We start from the raw sequence: 12,469 nt of genomic DNA on the forward strand, positions 1-12,469 counted from the left end.
CCGCCCAGAGAGCGCGGGGTGCTGGCCAGCACTAGTGGTGCTGAAAGGCGGCAGCGGCGCCGCTTAAATAGGACTATTGCCATGTGATGGGCTACGCCAGGAGCGGCCGGGGCCTCTCAATAGGGTTTTTGTGCCTTTTCTCTTGGCATTCACTCTGCACGCTTCCTCATTATTTCACTTGTTAACTAAATGAACTGCATAATGTACTCTATTCTTGTCAACCCCACCCACGCCGTAACAGGCGCCCTCGCCCCCTCCTCTCCCTCTTGCGGGTTTATTTTCTCATTCTCCTGCGATTTAATATTCTTTTCTTTCTCTTTATTCCTTACTCCCCTTTGACTTTGCATTGGCGATCGGCCCGTTTATCTTACTGATTTTGCACCCTCGCTTCCAGAGATCTCCCCATGGGCTCACACCCCCATGTTTTCTGCGGGACTCGGTCCGAGTCCCCGTTCTGCTATCCTTTCTTCCTCGCCCCCCGCCTTCCCCAAGATCAGGCTGCCTCCACTGGGTTTAATCAGCTCTGTTGTGCACCCCGCGAGCGTCCCCGTGGCCGGCCACTATTTCCACCTGTGGAATTCCTTCCCCTCTCCGGGTACGGGAAGCAGGAGCCGGGCCCCTGCAGGGGTGGCGTCACTGGGCAGACAGAAGGGCTCGGTATTTGCTATCCAGCACTAGCCGCATCGCTGTCCCTCTTTTCTCTAAGTTTCTCAAATTCTCTTAACTTTGATGCTGCCTGTAGCGCCTTAGTCTTTGTTCGGGAGACGATCGTGGCTGTAAAGAGGAAATCAGCCGCGGGGAATCACAGAGACAGGGAATGGGAGGAGAGCCTGGCCGGCAAAGACCTAGATCTTACCCAGCACCAGAAATGGAGAGTGTGGGCGCTCTTTCCGCTGGCCCGTGCCCCAGCAGACCCGCGGGTGTGCTGGGAAGTCGTTGCCTTCCCCGAAGTTAGCCCTGGAGGGGCAGGGGCTCCAGGGGCAGCTCTGTGCCCAGCTTCTGCTGACTCTGGCCATGCTCTACCAGACTTTATCTCTCTCCAAGACCTGTTCCTGTCACCTGCGTCAGTCTCTTCTTTCTGGTCACACAATGGTTAAATAACTTGAAACGCCTGGCGTAGTATACACAGCTTCAGCTTCTAAAATCGTCCTCTGGGCTCCAAGCAGGAGCTTTTCCGATACAATGGGATATTAGCATACATTTTTCAAATGGACAGCCTGAGACTTTTCCAGGAAGACATTTACTTTCGATTTTATTGGAACCGAGTCGCTGCAGTTACCTGCTCTGAGCCCTGAAAGGAATTGCGAGACATGGAGAGAGAAGCTTTCCGGACGGGGAATCAGTGCACGAAATAAGACGGCCCCGAATGGAAGTCTTCGCACGGCTTTTCATCATCCGAGACATCTCTGCAGTAGCAACAGCAGCAGATGATAGCTGATCAAAAAGCAAAGATAGTTTATTTGAGGAGAAATAACAGATTCCATAAAAGAGAGAGGGGCGGGGGAGAAATAATCGGGATGGAGGGCCTGTCCCCTAGCAGGAAGAGTAAGGACTCGGAGCTTCCTTGATGGATCTATCAGCCTGGGGGACCAGCAGCGTCCCTCAACTCCAAGGTCTCTTCCTCAAGGCTCCTACTGTGTGAGTGGAGGAGTTGTTGGCGGACAAGCCAGGGTGCATCAGTACAGCTTAATGCAAGTTCTAATTGCTCCCTGGAAAATTTGGGCTGGCCAGGACCTTGAAAACTGGGCCCAGAGGGGTACTAGAGCTGGGAGAGGGCCTCCCTTCTGGGCAGAGGTGGGTGGGAGAGGTGCAGGGTGCAGGCAGGACCCGGAAGCCTGAAAGGGGCAGCTGGGAGCCCACAAAGGGTCAATGAGGAGCTCTCTCCAGGGACAGTACCCCACGCCCAGGGAGGAAGGGGTTAAGAGCCCCTGAATGTGAGCAAGGCCAAAGCTACTGGGAAAGAATATCTGGGGGTGTGGGGGGGAATAACCAGTTTTTTTTTTTTCCCCTCCAGCCTCTGGACCTTATTGAATGTCATTGAAGAAAGTTTTGAATGCCAGATAAAGAGAGGCGAATTAAAGTGTGTGACAGCAGAGGATAAGCAAACACAAAGAGAACTCTGTCACACTTTGGGGCAGAATCCGTGGGCTTTTTACCAAGTCTCTCCGCTATGATTGAATTAAGTAATAGGAAAACATTTTCTTTCAGTTTAGAGCCATTAGACAAAAACTTCAAAGTGAATAACACTTTTTAATGTGCAGCCCACAATGGATTGGGTTTTGTGCTGAAATGTTTAAATGGTTTGTTGTGCAACTCAGCGCGGGAGAGAGCCGGGCCCAAGCAGAATAGCATCCTTGAGAAGAGTGCTTTTGGGAAGCCTGGAAAGAGCGCACACTTAATCCCCCATCCCTAAACTGGGCAGGTTGTGGGCTGGAAAGGGGACTCCCTCCTTTGCTGTCCTGGGCCACTGGCTGCACCCCAGGAATTGGGTAATGTCAGGAAAAAAAGTTCTGTGCCCCCGGAGAAGGCCAGCCCCACGGGCTGGGCAAAAACAGAGGGATGCCAGCCTCAGGGAGCTGAGTGCGGCCCAGCAAGGGTGCCCAGTGCCCTTTGGCCTGGCCCCAGAGGACTGTGTCCTTGCCTGGCTTCCCGTCGCTGCCTTTAGAGCCCGGTGGGGTCCCTTGCTCTCTGGGTGTAGGCTGGCGGCTGTATGGCTATCCCCTTCCAGGCGCCTCCCTGAGCTGCCTTCAGCAGGGTGGGGTGGGGATGGGAGTAGGTGGCGGGATTAGCCTGACAGCCTGGGAGAGGGGGCCCCAGGGAGCCTCTCGTCTGTGCGCCCTACTCGGCCCCCCAGCGGGTTTTCAAGTGTCCATTAGGGACAGTTCAACATGGAATCATTTCTGCCATGTTGGTCTTTTCTTTTACATTCAGAATGCCTCCTTTCCTGTCGATATAGAGAACACACCATCTTTCTCCTGGAAATGTAATTTCAAGATATTTGCAGCAAAAACTGCACAGATTGCAAGGGGTGGGTGGAGTGGGGCATGCTCTTGTTACCTTATTTCATTCACAAATTTCTTCAAATGTCATTTTCCTTCTTGGGAAGGCCAGGGACCCTGCTTAAAAATACCTCCCCTCTTCTCCAGCGCTCCCCACAGTGTTGCTTGCTCTATAAACACCTTGCCACTGTGTCACTGAGGCATTAGATTTTCTGCCCCCTGCCCCTGCCCCTGCCCCACCCCCACATGTCTGCTCCACTGAGGACTGGCTGTTTGTCTATCTTGTCCATTGCTATACTGTATCCCAACTCAGAACAGTTGTTCCTGGCACATGATAGGTGTTCAGCATATATTTCCTGCATAAAAAAAGGAAAGAAAGTGGCCTGACTTGGGAGGTGGCTCGGGGAAGAAGATATGCTGGTTTGTCTGCTTAGTACCCTCCACACTTAGGAGTGTGGCCAGGGTGACTGACCTGCAGAGACTGCTGACCCTCTCCCAGCCACCACACCCTCCGCAGGGCTCAAACAGGACGGGAAGTCTGTGTGTTTGTTGAGCGAAAGGCGAGTCTATAGGCAAGATGGCCTTCAGAGAGGCAGGATGGTTCCCTTCCAGGCAGCTCTGTTGTCCTGCTCTGAGAAGCTGGATGAAACTTTGGTAGCTCAAGGCTAGGGTTGTCCTTCCGTGATATATCGGAGAAAAGACTGGTCAGAAAGAGAGCGATGCGGTGTATGCTCTGGAATTACCAGCGACCGCGTCTGTGCTTTCTGTGGAGGGGGGATTCTCATTGTTACGGGAGGGAGAGGCTGCTCGCTTGATTAGGCTGGTGGTAACTCAGACCACTCCAAAAGAGCAACCCGCTCAGTGGAGCTGAGGGGACTGAGGGCGCCAGGCCTCCCAGGGAGTGATGAGTGCACATGGGAGGCAGCAGTGGTGTCCACCCACCGCAGGGGTGGGGAGAGGTGCCTGGACCCGGGTGTGGTCGGGGAGTAGAGGCCAGGCCACGAAGGGTCACCGTAAGAGCTCTGTACTTGATCCTACGTGGAGAGCATTAGGCAAGGGTAGTAACAGAGTCAGATCTGAACTTGAGACCTAACTGGCAGCAGTAGTAGGTCCTGTTGATGGGGACAGAGAAAAGCCAGAGTGGGATCTAATAGAGTCAGCTTGCAAATGAATGTTTATGGAACTATCCAATGAACGGAGGGAGGGAAAACGCACAAGGAGAAAATTATATCAGTTCAAGTGATGGATAATGACCACCTGGGCAGGGGTGGAGGCAGGAGGGTCAGAAAGGGGAAACATTTGAGAGAAGGGAATGGATAAGATCAGTTAGGGGTGTGTGTGTGTGTGTGTGTGTCTATATTGAAGGGGCATGAGAGAGGGATTCACACATCGCTTGGTCTGAGGGGATGGGAGGGTGGTGATGCCACAGGCAGAGACCAGGACCGTCAGAGCAGGGCCCATTTTTGCTCATGAAGCTGCAACATGATGTCATATTTGGACATGTTGCATTTTCATCCGTAACCTCAGAGTCTTCTGCTGATGTCCCATGGTGAAAATGTGAGTCTAAAGCTGAGCAGAGAGATCAGAGATGGAAAGAGAGATTTGGGACTAACGTAGACAAAAATGGTAGCCTTAGTGTTAGGATGGATGAGCTTGGAGGTGGGAAGGTACAGAGAAGAAACACGATTGTCGATGTATTCCTAGGAACACCCATATTTAAAGAGACAAGTGGAGAACTGCTCTTTCAAAGTCAGGGAAGTTTTGCATCCATCTTAAACCAGAAAATAATCGTGAAGATAGAACTTCATGCTGGGAATAATGGAGCAGAAAGATGGCAAGAACCAGAGTCTTTGAGGATCTAGGAGCCGCTTTATCTACTTTTTTTGGTTGTAAGTGAAAGATGTTTATCTTTTAAACTATTACTTGAATTTTTTATTATATCTGGCTGTGTTTAATCATAATTAATATGGTCCCTGGGCTACCCTGGTGGTTCAGGCAGTAAAGGATCTGTCTGTAATGCAGGAGATGCGGGAGGCCTGGGTGCGAGCCCTGGGTCGGGAAGATCCCCTGCAGGAGGGCATGGCAACCCACTCCAGTATTCTTGCCTGGGAAATCCCATGGACAGAGGAGCCCGGCTCAGGGAGTTGCAAAGAGTCAGACACGACTGAGCGACTAAGCACAGCACAATATGGTCCCTAAACCCTGATCCAGCCAGATAATAAGAATCAAGCCCAAATAAGGAATCAATGGGAATCATGTCAAAGCAGCTGTGATGTCCTCCTGTTCCCCCCCAACCCCAGCTAGATTAGAAAGCTGTCAGGGCAGGGATAAAGACTTACTTATATAGGTATCACCAACCTTTGTCACAGTACATGGCATGTTACATATGTTGTTCAGTTCAGTCGCTCAGTTGTGTCCAGCTCTTTGCACGTCAGGCCTCCCTGTCCATCATCAATTCCTGGAGGTTACTCAAACTCATGTCCATTGAGTCAATGATGCCATCCAACTATCTCATCCTCTGCCATCCTCTCTCCTCCTGCTGATATGTTGAGTGAATGTTTAATGTGGGTGCTAATGGCCATAAAGGGGCTGTTCTTTCTTTGCCCCTGTTCAGTGCACCACAGGTAGTGCTAGTGGTAAAGGACCCACCTGCCAATGCAAGAGGTGTGAGAAACTCAGGTTTCCTGAGTCGCGAAGATCCCCTGGAGAAAGGCATGGAAACCCACTCCAGCATCCTTGCCTGGAGAATCCCATGGACAGAGGAGCCTGCCAGGCTGTGGTCCATGGGGGTCCCAAAGAGCCGGACACGACCGAGCAACTGAGCACACACATACCACAGCTGCATCTCGATGAGCACTGCAAGGTTTCAGAAGCTGTCGGAGCTTTAGCTTTCTTATAATAAAATGAGAATGACCCCTCACCTTCCTTGTAAGGATTAAAGATGATGCAGGCGTATCTTGAATGCTGTCAGCTTTTCTGGTTCGTGGGTGCAGGTGAAGGCAATTCATACCAAGAACCAGAGCTTCTCGGCTTCCCTGGTGGCTCAGTGGTGAAGAATCCACCTACCAATGCAGAGGACACAGGTTCAATCCCTGGCCCAGTAAGATTCCACGTGCTGCGGAACAACTAAACCCGTGCTCCCTGACTACTGAGTCTGTGCCCTAGAGTCCATGCTCCACAACAAGAGAAGCCACCGCAATGAGGAGCCTGCACGCCACAGCTAGAGAGCAGCCCCTGCTTACCGCAACTAGAGGAGAGCCCATGAAGCGATGAAGAGTCTGCACAGCCAAAAGATAAATAAAATTATTTAAAAAGTAATGCAATCCTGTGTTAAAAAAAGAAGTATCAGCGGTTCTGTTTGAATCTTGTGGGGCCTCTGGGCTCCCTCTCTCATATGATTTTTCTGGACGGCTGTCAAGGGTTGCCTTACCAGTGCCCACAGGCCAGTCTGTTAGCTGGCACCTACCCTGATGCCCACCACGCACTGTTTCTTTCCAGAGCAACAGGCTGCAGGAGTGTTCAGTGAGGCCCTCTCTTGGCATGGATTGTCCAGTCTGAGTAACTCACCGTAAACCTTTTCCTTTTCTCTTCCCCCTTGAGATCGATGGAAGCAAAGATGATTTCTGCGGGATGAGGGTATTCTCCTACTCAGGGATCTGGAGGGTGAATGTGGCACCTCTTACTGAGGACTTCAATAGGAAGTGTTTGCAGATTTAAAGAAAACTTGGAGGGTTTGGAACAAGCAGAACCAGTCTCACCTCAAATAGTTTTCCATGGATGAGTGAACTCCTTACCTTTCAGCACGGCCTTTAGAATAAATCGCTGTTTCCCCCTAATGGATGACAGTGACTCTTGAGTCACAAGGATGGACTGCTCTGTGGCCTGAAGTCAGATTTCCAGCAGGAAACTTGGTTTTGAGACCTCGAAGTGTAAGCGTTTCCTGTCTTGTATGCCTTCCTTTCTCTGCCAAGGGGAGCTCCCGACTCAGTGATCAGCCAGGTGGCAGCATAAAGCAATAAACCCGGTGACGGTGGAGCCCTCCTTTGCTCAGGTGTCTCCACACCCTCTCCTCTTCCCCGATCTGCACCAGAGCAAACCCGGGACATATCTCCTTCTCCAAGCCTTTGAAAGCCTTTGGCTCAGAAACAGCAGGACAGCAAAGATAAGCCACTGGAAGGGAAAGAGCCGAGGGCTTGTTTACAGCTGGTATGACATTCTGTGGTGTATCATGCAGAGTAGATCAACTGAGAAGGTCTGGGGGCTTCTATGACCATCACCCCAAACCCCACTCCCGACTAACACTGCCAAGCTCTTTTTTTGTTCAGTAAAGTACTTGGCCCGCGGTTTCTCAGAGGCACAGTGAGCAGGTGATGGATGCTGACTGTGCATTCATTACGTTTTGGAAGAGAGGAAGGGGCAGGAGGACGGCAGGCGTACCAGGAGACCTTGGGTCTTGCAGGAGCTGCTCTGGAGTTTTCATAGCAATGTCCTTACCGCTGGCAGGGAGCTGGGTATTTCTACCCCAGTCCACCAGTGGGTTCTGGAGCCCTGCGGTCTTGCAGTCATGTACAATCCCAACGGATATGGTGCTCACAATTTGGCTAGTATTCCTGATCCTCCAGGGCCTTAATTTTTTATATATATGTAATATTTAGAAATTAATGTTGTAAGAGAGAAAGAGGGAACCTCAAGAGCTCAGACTCTAAAAAGGTGAAAGGGAGTGGAATCCTGTACAAGTGGAGGCATTGTGTTTAGGAATAGAGGAAAAGCAGTGGCTATAGGGAAAGACAGGGGCCTGCTGAAAGAGATGGTCATGGGAAGATGAGATTTTTTTAAAAATTAAATTCACTTATTTGGCTTCACTGGTGCTTGGTTGTGACACACAGGAGCTTCAGTCTTCATCTTGGCCTGTAGCTTGATCCCCTGACCTGGGTCCCCTGCATTGGGAGTACAGAGTCTTAGCCGCTGGACCACCAGGGAAGTTCCAGAACTCTGGTTCTTAATTCCCACAGAGAACATTGTGTCTGGCATTGCTACTTGAGTAATTGTAACTGTACAGATCTCTGTGTCATTTTGGAGCACCAGGCTAATGCCTTGTTAAAAAAAGGAAGAAAATTAAAGTTAGACTCCATGGAGAATTGTTGACTCGTGGATCTGCTCTGGGTAGGCCCAGGACCTGGGAGAGAAGTCCTTTTTCTAGCTAACAATGTAGAGTTGTGAACAAACTGAATCCCTAAGAAGAGTCACTTTCTTCTCCTTCTCTAGCTATCAAGTGGAGGCCAATATCATGGGGCAGTTACTACCAGCAGGAGCCTTGGTGCTAAGGCTAGCTGGTTCTCTTCTGGGATGGCAAGAAGATACCACTTCTTTTTTTAAAAAAATATTTGTCAAGTCTTACTTGCAGGAGATTCAGGCTTGGGTCTGCCTGACTCCACCGCCTGGTTCCGCTCACTCCTCTGTGTATCAGCCTCACACAGCACAAGGTGGTGTGTGCCAGTGTAGTCCCAGTGAGTTTTATTTCTGGAAGCATTCAGAGAAGAGTTCTTGCAGCCTGGGGCCAGGAGGAAGCGTATCTCTGAGGAGGGGAGGCTTGACTTTGTCCCTCAGGAAGGACAGGACTTAGACTGAAAGTAAAAGTGTTAGTCACTCAGTCGTGTCCCACTCTTTACGACCCCACAGACTGTAGCCTGCCAGGCTCCTCTATCCATGGGATTTCCCAGGCAAGAACACTGGAGTGGGTTGCCATGCCCTCCTCCAGGAGATCTTCCCAACCCAGGGATCAAATCCGGGTCTCCTGCATGGCAGGCAGGTGCTTTACCATCTGAGTCACCAGGGAAGCTGTCAAGACTTAGATGCATGGGCTGCACATGGGTGGATGAGATGGGGAAGGGAGAGGAGTTGGAAAGGACAGTATGAGAAGATGCACAAGAGTATATGTTGGGGACATAGTGAATTTATGAGGCTGGAGGGACAGTTGAGGGAGAGCTTGTTGAGGGGCCTGGTGTGTAAACAGTGTTGGGCTTCAGGGTAAGACTGGTCTTATGGTTGGTGGTAGGAATACCAAATTGCCATTCCATGTCTCTCATTACCTTCTTGTTCCCACTGACTTGTTTTTCTTTTCTTTTCTTAAATTCATTTGGCTGTGCTGAGTCTTAGTTGCAGCATGTGGGATCTAGTTCCCTGATCAGGGATCGAACCCAGGCCCCCTGTATTGGAAGCTCAGAGTCTTAACCAGTGGGCCACCGGGGAAGTCGCCCCTCTGACTTGGTTTGCAACCCAGATAATTCCTGGGGAGAGGAGTAGCTGATCGTTTCTCTAAGCTGGGAAGGAGGAGATGGCTGCCGGTCCAGTCGTTGCTGCTGCCTGCCTCCGAAGGGCAGGGAGAGAGTGTCTTCCCGAAGCTGTCCGGTGCAGGACCAGCGGAAGACAGGCGTTAGCATAAAATGAAGAGAGAGAGCACAGGCCGGACTCGCATTAGCAGACAATATTGCTTTGATTGCAGACAACACACATGAATTGAATTGATAAAGGAATCTTCCCATCAAAGCCAGAAATGAGTGGAAATTAACTTTAACAAAGTAAGCAACTGTGATCGAGACAGATAGAAGAAACCCAACCGCATACTTTGTACATGTCAGAGGCGTCGAGCCGCAGAGCGTTCAGGCCCATCAGCGCACGGGCATGATTAATAAACACTTACCCGGACATTCATCTGATGGGAGACTGACAAAGCCCCACAATGATGGAGAGAAGGGGCATTGCCTCTTGATAGATGCATCTGAAATGCTCATTTACTCCTTTTTGATGGATTTAAATGTTCAGGTACTCTCTCTCCATAGAAATTGATTCTGAAATGGGGCTGGGTTAAAAATAAGGGCTAGAGATGTAACTGCGTCGACGTGGCAGAAAATGTATTCCTCCTAGACGTCCATGCATAGACGGACACATGCTGGAGTTAACCAAGGTTTGCGAGATGCTGGGGGTGGGGAGGGCTGCTTATTTTTTAAGTGTGAAGTGGGATAGATAGACACAAAAATCCACCTAAGAGTCTGTAAATAATGTTGGAGGCTGTGACCCAAACACTAGCCTTTTTCTTTCTTGTCCGAAACAGTTTAAAAATTATCTATTGGGGAAAAGATCTCAAAGAATAGGTTTACATTTGGACTTACTAAGATTTGCACCAGATCCGAATTTTCCACTGGAGGAGGCACGGATGTATCCATGGATGAATGATGAATGTGGTCCCCAGAGGCAGGAAGCTCATTCATTCAGGCCCCCATCCACCCTCCCCAGATAACAAGGCAGGTCTGGGTCTGCTAGGTTGAGTTTGCAACACCGGCGCCACTGTCCCCTTGGGTGCAAAGCCCAGGCCAGCAGTCTCCTGGCATTCCACCCGCAACTCTGTGTCTGCTCAGGCAGACTCCTGGAGGACCGTGTCGTGGCCCAGACATGGGGGTCTTGTTTGTTTGAGGTGTGATGTCGCAAAAGGTACTGCCAGGTACAGGATTCCCTGGGAGACAGAGTATGTCTCCATCACTCTCCAGACTCTTTAAGACAAGAAAAGTCTAGTTTGGGGGCTCTGTGTAGGGCAGTTTTATTTATCCAAACAATACCGTTCCCAGACATGGATGCCGTGAATCATCTCATGAATCTTCCTGTAAAATACAGGAGGTGCTCTTAGAGTCCGAAGATTCTGTTTCAGAGAGTGTCTACCAGGGCACAGAAGGAGAATTCAAGGCCCCTGGCAGCCCTGCTCAGTCCCCACTGGGGCTGAACAGACTGTCATGAGCAAGACAGTCTTCCTTAGGCCTCCATCTCTGAGTGGCCCAGACAGTAAAGGGTCTGCCTGCAGTGCAGGAGACCTGGGTTCTCTCCCTGGGTCGGGAAGATGGAACGGCAGCCCACTCCAGTGTTCTTGCCTGAAGAATCCCATGGACAGAGGAGCCTGGTGGGCTACAGTCTATGGGGTCACAAAGAGTCTCACATGACTCTGTAACTAACACTTCCACTTTTCTGAGTCAAAGGACCTGGATCACTTAAGGAATGCTCTCCAGGGTTCTGAGGGGTGGCACTGGGCCCCTTAGGAATTCTTCCAGATACAAAGGACAAAAAAAAATCCGACAAACAATGGTGTAAACCCATAGGATGTTATTTTTTTCATGAAAACCATGTGTGCAGAAGCTATGCAATTGCGCTCTTAGGGAATCTAGGCTTTTCTTATCTTTCCTCCCCAGCATTTGTGGTCTGTTGTCTTTCATGTTCACGTTTGCCCCCGAGGCAGGCAGAAGGCTGCACGCCACGCCTCATCACATTCCAGGCAGTGGGGAGAAGAAGGAGACAGACAAAGAGTGGCCACGGGCTTCTCATGAGGAACCAAAGCTTCCTGGGAGCTCCACCTATGCACATGCCATCCTTCCTGGAGGGAGCGGGGAACAGGGGCAGGGTGAGGATCAGGCGAGACCTGAGACCGCACGAAGGAGAAGGAGGAGGTGCCTCTGATTCAGAGACTGTGGTCGGGGTGTCACAGTCTGCGTGGGCTTAGACAGCACACATTTATTTTCTCACATCCTGGAGCCTGGAAGTCTGAGGTCGGGGTGCCAGCAGGGTTAGGTTCTTGGTGAGGGTCCTCTTTCTGATTTGCAGACAGCTGTCTTCTCATTCTGTCCTCAGATGGTGTCAAGCAGGAGAGAGAAAGCAGGTTCTCTCCCGTCACTCCGTTGTGTCCGGGTCTTTGTGACCCTATGGACTATACAGTTCAGGGAATTCTCCAGGCCAGAATCCTGGAGTGGGTTGCCATGCCCTCCCCCAGGGGATCTTCCCAACTCAGGAATCGAACCCAGGTCTCCGCATTGCAGGCAGATTCTTTACCAGCTGAGCCACCAGGGAAGCCCTGTCTCTTCTTGCTGCTGCTGCCGAGTCGTGTCCGACTCTGTGTGACCCCATAGACGGCAGCCCACCAGGCTCCTCTGTCCCTGGGATTCTCCAGGCAAGAACACTGGAGTGGGTTGCCATTTCCTTCTCCAATGTATGAAAGTGAAAAGTGTAAGTGAAGTCGCTCAGTCGTGTCCGACTCTTAGCGACCCCATAGACTGCAGCCTACTAGGCTCCTCCATCCATGGGATTTTCCAGGCAAGAGTACTGGAGTGGGGTGCCATTGCCTTCTCCTCCGTCTCTTCTTATTAGACTGTTAATCCAACCATGAAGTCTTCATTCCCATGACCTAACGATGGCCCAGAAGCCCTACCTCCTAATAACATTGCATTAGAAGTTAGTGTGAATTTTGGGGGGACAGAAACATTCAGTCCGTAGCAGGGGTGGTGAGAATTGTAGAGAGGGTTTTTGTTATTGGAGTGTAATTGCTTTACAACGTTGTGTTAGTATCTGCTGTACAACAAGGTGACTCAGCTGCGTGTATACACATATCACCTCCCTCTTGGATCTCCCTCCCCCTACCCCCTGCATCCCATCCG

The sequence above is a fragment of the Oryx dammah genome, unplaced genomic scaffold (genome assembly GCF_014754425.2).
Source record: "Oryx dammah isolate SB20612 unplaced genomic scaffold, SCBI_Odam_1.1 HiC_scaffold_24, whole genome shotgun sequence".
Classification (NCBI taxonomy): Eukaryota; Metazoa; Chordata; class Mammalia; order Artiodactyla; family Bovidae; genus Oryx; species Oryx dammah.